Below are 11,355 nucleotides of genomic sequence, written 5' to 3' on the forward strand. Positions count from 1 at the left end.
CTCCCAATACATGTAGACAACAGCGTGTAGGCTTATTAAAGACGAGGAACTCCAGTAGCTACAGGCTTGAAGAACACCGCCTGTATACATAATGAGCGCCCTATACATTCACACTATACGTGCAGCTGCAAGGTAAAACCACTCCATCAACGAGATAAAAGACAGCAAGAGCTGCAAACATCACCATAAACTTATCCCACGCAAACATATGAAAGAAGAGGATCTGTATGACTGTACGACACGACTGCAATTGTTTAATACGATTATGGGAATGAGATCACCGCTTATTACAAAGGCACCGAAAAATACATGAGTGTACAAAATATCCAGACCTTCAGGTAGTGCATGTGCAGACTATAGCGCCAACATATTCTACAGCGATGTACACACATCACTGCCTGAGTCAGTGGGACTCCCCATACTGCAACATGTGAGGAGGAGTGTGGGAAGAAGCCGGAGACCATGAAGCAAACATGGGGAAAACTCCACACAGGTGTTCTTCCCGATTACTACTGTATATAGTAACGTGCAGAGAATTAACAGACTTGAATATACAAACCGAAAAAAGGGATCAAACACTTAGAGGAAGTTGTCGTTTTGTTGCAAAACTTGTCCTGCAGTTCCATCTCAGGCAGATGTACAAATGATTAGAGTTGTGGTGTGACTAGATGAGCGGTCTTGTCACCTGAGGCCCTAAAAGTGATTCCCCCTTGGCCTATAAAAAGGCTCTGATGCTTCCTGTGTGAAGTGGCCTCTTTTTCCGCTTGTGTAGAGCTTGTTGACCACTACTGTAAGGCTGGGTTCACACAGGGCGGATTTGCCGTGGAAATTCCGTCCGGAATTTCGCTGCGGCAAATCCGCCTGCAGCTGCTAATCCTGTGGTTAGCCAGCCACGTGGACGAGATTCGTCAAAAATCTCGTCCACACGGTACGGCCAATCCGTCGCCGGGGTTTCCTAGCCGTATGTCAATTTTTTTTTTTACTCCGTTGCGGCCGCGCTCTCATCTATGGGAGCGCCAGCTGCAATGGTAAGGCTAAGTACTGTGGCTTTTGAAGCATCGCTTTTTCCAGTGGAAATCTCGCGGTTTTTCGCTGCGGCCAAACCGTGAGATTTCCGGCGGAATTCCGTCTCTTGGGAACCCAGCCTAAGAGCAGCGAGACTAAGCAACTCTCTGCCCGAGGACGTGGTGTTGGCGAGCTCACGCTAAAAGAGTTTAAGAGGGGCTTGTATGCCTTTGAGCAATACAATATTACACGTTACCGTCACTAATTACTTCAGTAGGGCCGGTCATCCAGGGATCATTGGGATTGCCAGATTGGAGTCAGGAAAGAATTCTGTCTTCCCTTAAATGAAGAAAATTGGCTTCTATCCCGTTGTTGGTTTGACTTTCTCTGGATGAACATCCAGAAGCTGGCTGGTCGTATCGATGAATTTCCCGCCACCTGGAACGTTCTGACCAAACTGTTAGGAGGTGTTGGGACCAGTGGATACACAAGAGCACACAGGGTGGCCAGGCTCAGGACGCCCCCTACAGACCACCAGTAGAGAGGATCGTCTGACAAGCACGGGCAACTCCCAACTGTTTGGTTGGCATCCAGAGACATGGCACAATCTACGGTGGAATTTCTGCTGAAAAATTTCCAGCACACATGGCCGTACCCTAAGACCGGGATCACACGCCCGTATCGGAATTGATTACGTGGGCTCTGTATGTCCGTGTGATACGCAATAACTCGCAAGCAATCAACTAGTTGGTCTTGCGCAGTTCCGCTCACATTAGCGGGTTGGAATTGCACAATACGCAAGATAGGACGTAGCATGTTCTATTTTGCCACGTAAATACGCAAAATAGAGCCCGTCTCTATTGTCACGTATATATACGAGCCAGTATGCAACTACATTGCGTATGGGCTGCGGGTATATGCGTCATCACGGGAAATATAAATTTAAAAAATGGTGTACTGCGCATGACCGCATGCACAAGTACGCGGTTATCAGTCATGCATAGTACAATTTTGCCGCCATACGCAGGGTCACAGCTGTAAAACACTGCAGGAGCCCAGCAGCGTTTTACGCTTAACGCCATGTAGGCCCGGCCTTAAAGAGGTATTACCGTCTCAGGAATCCCATTTCAAGGTGTGTGGGAGGAAAAAAAACCTAAAGAAATCGCAGATGAATACATTCTCCCATATGTTGTTTATTTGTAAAATGCTCTGTTCTCCAGATATTGCAGATATTGATTCCCCTGCCCTCTGGTTGTTTACTGCTTTTTCCAGTGAAAGAAACTACCTCTTAGTTTTTATTAATAATGCTTTGAAGGACATCCGACTTTGAGCACTTTTTCTTCCAGCGGTGTTTATTGTGCAGGATTAATAATAAGGCATTTTAATAACCTGAACTTTTACAGACACAGCAATACCACATTTTTTTGATGAGACTGGCAAAGGTCTTTAAAAAAAATAAAAAATTTTTAGTCTCCATAGGGGACTAGAACTTGTGATCATTTCATTACTCATGCAGTATAATGCAATACCATGGTATTGCATCATACCGCTTCCCAACAGGCTGTATATCAAAATGTGCTACAGGCATGCCTTGATAGGCAATCATTCATGGCACATCTGGGGGGCATGCAGAAGGCCCCAGGCTGCTATGACCAGTGAATGACACCCCCATGCACTACTAAGGAGCCATTTAGGACTCACAAATGCTGATCAGGGCATTTAAAAGGTTAATAGTTGAACCATGGGCAGCATGAACATAAGACAGATATGCCCATTTAGCCCATGTATGTTTTATTCTGAAACGCTGCTGACTCAGAGCTTAGCTGGGACAGAGCTCCGAGTCAAAAGAGGTGGGCAATGCCAGGCTCCAGCAGATGCTGGAGGTGGGGAGAACCTGATGCAGCCCGCTGCTTCTACTCAGGAGCTCCAGGTCAAACTTCTAAGTACGTTTTTTCTGAAACACAGCAGCACTTCAGAATGAAACATACATGGGCTGAGTGGGCATATCTGTCCGAGGTTTAAGATCCTTTATTAGGCAGGTGCAGTTCTGGCAACGCGTTTCGGTACAATCTCGCACATTTCTCAAGCCATGGTTCTAAACTTAGGGGCTGAAAGTAGATGACCCACTGAGTCCGGGATGTAGGTGTTATACTTACGACCGCCATTGGTTTCCCGATGGGAGCGTTGAAAGCCGCCGCTGCAGTGCATTAACGGTGCACCAAGTAGTCTGCCCGTTCTAGTTTTATAATGGGACGACTACTTAGTGTGCCGCTCCATGCACTGCGGCTTCCAGCGCTCTCATAGAGAGAACGATGGGGGAAGTAGAACACTTACATCCCCGGACTGCGCAGGGACCTTCAACCCATAAGTTTAGCTTCTAGGGTAAAAGTAGGTGCCGGCTTCCCTTTACACGGGTTGTACCACAATTCCAAGTTATCCCCTATTCACAGGTTAGGGAATACCTTGGTGATCAGTGGGGGTCTCACTGCGGAGACGCCCACTGATCTTGGGAAAGGGTGTCCCATGTCCCTCATCCATCTTCAAGGTTACTGCACCCCCTGCAGTGAGAAGGAGACTGAACGGGTGAGCATTGACTCTCCATTGACTTTCAATGGGACTGCAGAGATGCCCTACCGGATGCCGCTTGGCCATTTCCGTGAGCCCCCTTTAAATGAATGGCACCCTGACCGCGCACGCTCAACCGGCGCTCCATTCACAGTGATGTCTCTTCAGGGGAAGACGCGACCCCCGCAGCGACACAGCAGTTCCCATGCTCAAGATAGTCTGCGAGACCCCCAATCATCAGCAAGTTATCTAAGGGGGGCACGGGGAGGGGTACCCCAATTGTGACTATAAAAGTGTCATTTAGCACCTCTGAACTCCAGCCGCCGCTCGGCATTCGCCATTCCTTATAATGCACTGACTAGAAGAATATAAAGTGCTAACCGTACAATATCAGTGAGTTAGCGGGCGCATGCGGCGCAGGTCCCAGGCGCTACGGCAGAGCCCGCCTGCTCCATGGATCACCTACCATAGAACCTGCCCAGAACTCTCCACCCCCTCCACCACACGTTGTATCCATGCGGCTCCTAACTGATACATTGTATCAGTTCATCACTGATCGCTGCCCCCTCCTCCCCTGAAGGCAGCGGCACTGAGCCCTCCCTCCCTGCAGGTCCTTATACCGGGAGGGCTTCCCCAGCGGCAGACCCTCCGGAGGACAATCCCCTGCCGCCCCCGGGACCACGGCACCCGTCCATGCATGCCGCAGAGGACACACGCTACCTCCACATGTCACGTATGGAGGACCGGCCACACACACAAGTCCACACAGCCACGTCCCGCTGACAGGAGGGGACGGGCAGCCGCCGCTTACTGGCCAGGACACAAATCACAGCTACTGACCGGTGACAGCCACTCACCTCTCCCGGGCGTCCGTCACAAGACAGGGAGGAGGACGAGGAGAGCTCCGGGACGGTCTGCCGTTCTGTCACTAGGCGCCGGGCAGGGAAGAGGTGATAACGGCTCACATGTGACCCGCAGTCCTTCTTTTCCCCTCACGAACTCTCCGTGAGCACAGCCGGCGTCCGCGCTGCTGTGAACGAGCGTCTGCGCGCGCACGTCAGGAGAGAGCGCGGGGAAGAGGCTGGCCGGGAGCGCGCGCACTCTCTCGCTCTCACACGGGCGCGCGCATTCTAGGGTCGCCAACGTCACTGCGCGGGAGCCCGCGCGCGGCGGTAGCAGCTGCGTCATTAGGATTCAACGAGTGGCCGCGGCTTGTGTCTCTTCCCGCCCTCCCCCGTCTGACTGACGGCTCAGTCCCCGGGCTTATGTCTGGCGGGGACGGCGGGAGGCGCTGCGCTTCAGGGAACTGAGGAGGAAGGGGCATTAATAATGTCAGACTGCATAGAATTACTCGGCTGTGTGAGGGGCTTCAGAACGCAACATTTTACCTCAAAATTGTGGGCTGCAGGAACAGCGCTGCGCCCGTTACCAGAAGCCGATACCAAAAAAAGTGCCCGCGGGAGGCGTTAACCCCTTCAGGACACCGACCTGTCTTATTTTTCTGTTTCAGCCCACTTTCAAAAAAAACCATAACTGTTTTCTTGCTCCGTCGCTGTATGAGGGCTTGTTGTTTCCTGCGGGACGTGTTTTTTTTTTCAATGGTGCTACTTAATGTACCGCAAAAATGTGCTAAAAAATCCATTAATGACGCGGCCCCTTTTTTTCCACATTTTCATTATTTCCTCCCCCCTTTTAAAAAATCGTAACCCCTTTATTTATCCATCACTGTCGCTGTCTGAGGGCTTGTTTTTTGCGGGACGAGTTGTATTTTTCAATGGTGCTATTTAATGTACCATATAATGCACTGAAAAACTTTTTAATAATTCTAAGTGGAGAAAAAAGGAAAAAAAACGACATTCCGCCATCTTTCGGTGCGTCTTGTTTCTACGGCGCACAAACTGCAACAAAAATGACCCAATAACTTTATTCTTTGGTAAGGCTGCATTCAGATGACCATATATCGGCTGGGTATTCACGCCGGCCGATATATGGCGTCTCTCTCTGCAGGGGGAGGAGGCTGGAAGAGCCGGGAGCAGTGCTCTGAGCTGCCGCCTCCCCTCTGCCTCCTCTCCACCCCCCCCTGCACTATCTTCAATGAGGCGAGGCGGGCACGGGGCAAATTCCCAGAACTTAGCCCTACCCCCGTTCCACCTTCTCTCATTGCAAATAGTGCAGAGGGGCGGAGAGGAGGTAGAGAGGGGGCAGGAGCTCAGTTCCTGCTCCCGACTCTTCCAGCCTCCCCCCTGCAGAGAGAGACGCCGTATATCGGATGGGCGTGAATACCCAGCTGATATACCGTCATCTGAATGCACTCTCAGTACGATTAATACGATACCAAACTTGTAGTTTTTTTTTTTTTTTTTTGTGGTAGTATTTTTTTCAAAGACAGTTACATTTTTTGAAATTATTTTCTGCCGCCATCTTCTGCGCACAACAACTTTTTTATTTTCCTGTCAACATAGTTGCGTGAGGGCTCATTTTTTGCAAGATGTCCTGTAGTTTACGTTGGTACCATTTTGGAATACATACAGCACTTTGATAGTTTTTTATTGCATTTTTTCTTGGAGACAGGGTAACCAAAAAAGTGCATTTCTGGCGTTCTTTATGTTTTTTTTTCTGATGACGTTCACTGTGCGGGGTAAATAATGCGGTACTTTTGATAGATCAGACTTTTACAGACACAGCGATACCAAATATGTATTTTTATTTTATTATTTAGGTTCTTTTATTATAAATATGGCAAGTGTTTTGTTTTTTTAAAACTTTTATTTTTGTTTTTTAACAATTTGTGCCTTTATTCTTATTTTTCCTTTTTTTTTTTTGTTTTTAAGCCCTCACAGGGGACCACAACATGTGATGCTTTAATCGTTCCTGCAATATGATGTAATGCCACAGCATTACAATCTACTGCAATCGGCAAGCAGTCTATCAAGCCACCCAACGGGGATGGCTTGATAGGCATACTGCCAAGACAGCCCTTGGGCCTTTCAGAAGGCCCCCGGCTGCCGTGACACCCGCGCAGCTCTCTGCGATCTCATCATGCTGGACCCCCGAACATCGGGGGATTTAAATGCCGCAGTTGGAATTGACAGCGGCATTTAAAGGGTTATCAGCCGCACAGCTGATTGCGGCTGCTGCCCTTGGGTATCAACTGTAATAAACAGCCTGCACCCGCGACGTATGAAGAGAGATCGCGTGGCTATCTCTCTTCATACATACCCCAACCCTGCAGGATGTAACTGTGTGTCCTATAGTGGGAAAGGGTTAAACAATTCTAATTGGAACAAAATGGGCAAAAAAAAAATGCAATTCCTTCCTGTTTGGGGGAGGCCTTGTTTCTACGGCGTACACAGTGCAACAAAAATGACATGACAACTTTTCTCTTGGTCAGCACGATTGCGGTAATATAAAATTTATATAGTTTTTGCTGCACTGCTTTTCAAAAAATAAAATATTTTTGGAAAAAAACAAATAATTTTCAGCTGACCATCGTAACGTTATTTGACCGTCAATAAATTTGTGCGAGGGCTCGTTTTTTTGCAGGACGTCTTGTAGTTTCTATTAGGTACTATTTTGGACTACATACAACTTTTTGATCACTTTTTCAGAAAAAAATTTCTTGGAGACGGAGTGACCCAAAAAAAAATAGCTCAATTCTGAAGTTCTGTAGTTTTTCTGATGACGTTCACTGTGCAGGATAAATAATGCTTTACTTTGATAGATCGAACTTTTACGGCCGCAGTGATACCAAATATATATATAAATTTTATTATTATGAGAAAACTTTTATTACCTTTTTTATTTTATGTTTAATAATTAATAAAAGTAAATGTTAAAACTGATTTTTACATTTTTTTTTTAGTTCCCATAGGGGAATTGAACTTGTGAACATTTGATTGCTCCTACGTTACAATAGAATACCATAGTATTACATTATACTGTGACTAGACAGACAGTCTTATCAAACCACACCACAGGGAGGATTTAATAGAAAATCTACAATGGCAGCCCTGGAGGCTTTAAGAAGGCCCCAAGCTGCCATGGCAACCAAAAGGCACCCTGCGATCTTATCATGGCTGTGACCTATTGCGACATAGGTCCACGTTCTCTCCAATATTTGCCTTAAGAAAGGGCGCTCACAATATAATAGCGTTTCCCCGAAAATAAGACCTACACCGATAATAAGCCCCACCATGATTGTTGGGGAGGGCTTGAAATATAAGCCATACCCTGAAAATAAGCCCTAGCTACACTACATTTAACCCCTTCAGTGGCAGGTTTATTATTACTATGTAAGCACAGCAAGCCCCAGAGATTTTCCTGAGGCAATTCAAAGTGGCAAATGTATGGAGTGGCACAATAACTGTGTCCTGGCCAGCATTTCAGCACTAGAGCTGTCCACGGAAATCTTCCGGGGTTTAACTGCATGGTCAGTGCAGCAAGCCCTGGAGATTTCCCGTGTGTGCCACTAAAGGGGTTAAAACAAAAAGGCAATACTCACCGAGCAGGCGCTGTCCAGGCCCCTCCTAATGAGCTGCGGCATTCCGTCAGGCTTCAGTGCAGTCCTCAATGGCAACAGAGCATCTCTTGTTGGTGATAGGGCTTGAATACCCTGCCTCCAGCAAGCAATTGCTCTGATTGGCTCAGGTGGCGCTTTTGAACCAATCAGAGGCGGCGCTCAATGAACCAATCACAGCCATTCATTTGAAGTCCTTGGGGTACGGAGGCTGCAGGGCAGAAGGTAAAGGGTTGAGAAAAATGCATATCGTTCAGTTCAGCCTGTTAGCTGCAGGGTCATGAGATTGATTCTCCCGCCAAAGCGACAGCGGCGGAAAAGCAGTGGCTGCGCTGACTGTAAATTCTTTACTTTTTCAACTATGACATAAGATGTTTTATCTGCACTCTTTACCAGTCGCTTGTCCTAGTCAAGACACATCACATGGCTGTTGTTTCTTCGCTTTATTTACAAGTACACGCTCTTCATGTCTACTACATGATACTATTTTTTTTAGCATAAAAATTTTTTTTTTTAACATTTCCATTCATAGAATGAGCTCAACCAGAGCTGACATAGAAGAGGAAACTTTGCTGTGCAGGATATTCCAAATTTAGGATAACTGTGATACCAACTTTGTAGAATGCAACCAGAAAAATAAGGGCTCAGAAGTATGTGAGGCGTTTTAGAAGAACTGAAATTAATTGTTAAATTCTGCAAAAGAAAACATTATGGAAATAGATGTTATCACTCGTACATTTATTTAATATGTAGTCTCTAATTTATGTATTACATGTTTGATTTTAAGCAAAAGATGTCTAAACTACATGGAGGTCTCAAAAAACTGCTATGGACTGGTTAATTAATAGAGATGAGCGAACACCAAAATGTTCGGGTGTTCGTTATTCGTAACGAACTTCCCGTGATGCTCGAGGGTTCGTTTCGAACAACGAACCCCATTGAAGTCAATGGGCGACCAGAACATTTTTGTATTTCGCCGATGCTCGCTAAGGTTTTCATGTGTGAAAATCTGGGCAATTCAGGAAAGTGATGGGAATGACACAGTGACGGATAGGGCAGGCGAGGGGCTACATGTTGGGCTGCATCTCAAGTTCACAGGTCCCACTATTAAGCCACAATAGCGGCAAGAGTGGGCCCCCCCCCCCTCCCAACAACTTTTACTTCTGAAAAGCCCTCATTAGCATGGCATACCTTAGCTAAGCACCACACTAGCTACAACAAAGCACAATCACTGCCTGCATGACACTCCACTGCCACTTCTCCTGAGTTACATGCTGCCCAACCGCACCCCCTCCCCCCCACAGCGCACACCAAACTGTCCCTGCGCAGCCTTCAGCTGCCCTCATGCCACACCACCCTCATGTCTATTTAGAAGTGCGTCTGCCACGACGAGGGACCGCAGGCACACACTGCACAGGGTTGGCACGGCTAGGTAGCGACCCTCTTTAATAGGGGCGGGGCGATAGCCCACAATGCTGTACAGAAGCAATGAGAAATACAATCCTGTGCCACCGCCATCAGGAGCTGCACACGTGGGCATAGCAATGGGGAACCTATGTGCCACACACTATTCATTCTGTCAAGGTGTCTGCATGCCCCAGTCAGACTGGTTATATGCACCTTAACAGTAACCGCGTTGGTGGTAATGTGGTGGTGACTGCGGACCTAGTACCACGGTTGTATTTTGTTGGTTTTCGGAATGTGGCCAGGATTAAGTGGGCCGTGGCGGGGGGATGGTGGGGGGGCTCTCTTGTAGTGTCGGTAAAGGTGAAATTCTTGGACTGCCGCCAGACGAACCAATGCAAAGGCATTTGCCAACAATGTTTTCCCTGTTGGAGGAGGAGGGGGATGTTTTTGAGGCACTACGTGTCCTCTCCACGTGTCCGTGGTTATATGCACCTTAACAGTAACCGCGTTGGTGGTAATGTGGTGGTGACTGCGGACCTAGTACCACGGTTGTATTTTGTTGGTTTTCGGAATGTGGCCAGGATTAAGTGGGCCGTGGCGGGGGGATGGTGGGGGGGCTCTCTTGTAGTGTCGGTAAAGGTGAAATTCTTGGACTGCCGCCAGACGAACCAATGCAAAGGCATTTGCCAACAATGTTTTCCCTGTTGGAGGAGGAGGGGGATGTTTTTGAGGCACTACGTGTCCTCTCCACGTGTCCGTGGTTATATGCACCTTAACAGTAACCGCGTTGGTGGTAATGTGGTGGTGACTGCGGACCTAGTACCACGGTTGTATTTTGTTGGTTTTCGGAATGTGGCCAGGATTAAGTGGGCCGTGGCGGGGGGATGGTGGGGGGGCTCTCTTGTAGTGTCGGTAAAGGTGAAATTCTTGGACTGCCGCCAGACGAACCAATGCAAAGGCATTTGCCAACAATGTTTTCCCTGTTGGAGGAGGAGGGGGATGTTTTTGAGGCACTACGTGTCCTCTCCACGTGTCCGTGGTTATATGCACCTTAACAGTAACCGCGTTGGTGGTAATGTGGTGGTGACTGCGGACCTAGTACCACGGTTGTATTTTGTTGGTTTTCGGAATGTGGCCAGGATTAAGTGGGCCGTGGCGGGGGGATGGTGGGGGGGCTCTCTTGTAGTGTCGGTAAAGGTGAAATTCTTGGACTGCCGCCAGACGAACCAATGCAAAGGCATTTGCCAACAATGTTTTCCCTGTTGGAGGAGGAGGGGGATGTTTTTGAGGCACTACGTGTCCTCTCCACGTGTCCGTGGTTATATGCACCTTAACAGTAACCGCGTTGGTGGTAATGTGGTGGTGACTGCGGACCTAGTACCACGGTTGTATTTTGTTGGTTTTCGGAATGTGGCCAGGATTAAGTGGGCCGTGGCGGGGGGATGGTGGGGGGGCTCTCTTGTAGTGTCGGTAAAGGTGAAATTCTTGGACTGCCGCCAGACGAACCAATGCAAAGGCATTTGCCAACAATGTTTTCCCTGTTGGAGGAGGAGGGGGATGTTTTTGAGGCACTACGTGTCCTCTCCACGTGTCCGTGGTTATATGCACCTTAACAGTAACCGCGTTGGTGGTAATGTGGTGGTGACTGCGGACCTAGTACCACGGTTGTATTTTGTTGGTTTTCGGAATGTGGCCAGGATTAAGTGGGCCGTGGCGGGGGGATGGTGGGGGGGCTCTCTTGTAGTGTCGGTAAAGGTGAAATTCTTGGACTGCCGCCAGACGAACCAATGCAAAGGCATTTGCCAACAATGTTTTCCCTGTTGGAGGAGGAGGGGGATGTTTTTGAGGCACTACGTGTCCTC

General features: G+C 48.1%; 1 protein-coding gene across 3 annotated transcripts in view; it reads right to left on the minus strand.

The window, feature by feature from the left end:
• Positions 1–4,626, minus strand: part of PALS2 (protein associated with LIN7 2, MAGUK p55 family member) — an 86,252-nt gene extending 81,626 nt beyond the window's left edge. For 2 of the 3 annotated variants that reach the window (XM_066585620.1, XM_066585619.1), the window contains exon 1: positions 4,428–4,626. The gene's annotated coding sequence lies outside the window, so the exon portion shown is untranslated. The remainder of the gene's footprint in view (positions 1–4,427) is intronic. The other variant, XM_066585621.1, reaches the window with a different exon arrangement.
• Positions 4,627–11,355: the final 6,729 nt, after the last annotated feature.

Source organism: Eleutherodactylus coqui, chromosome 12 (genome assembly GCF_035609145.1).
Source record: "Eleutherodactylus coqui strain aEleCoq1 chromosome 12, aEleCoq1.hap1, whole genome shotgun sequence".
Lineage (NCBI taxonomy): Eukaryota > Metazoa > Chordata > Amphibia > Anura > Eleutherodactylidae > Eleutherodactylus > Eleutherodactylus coqui.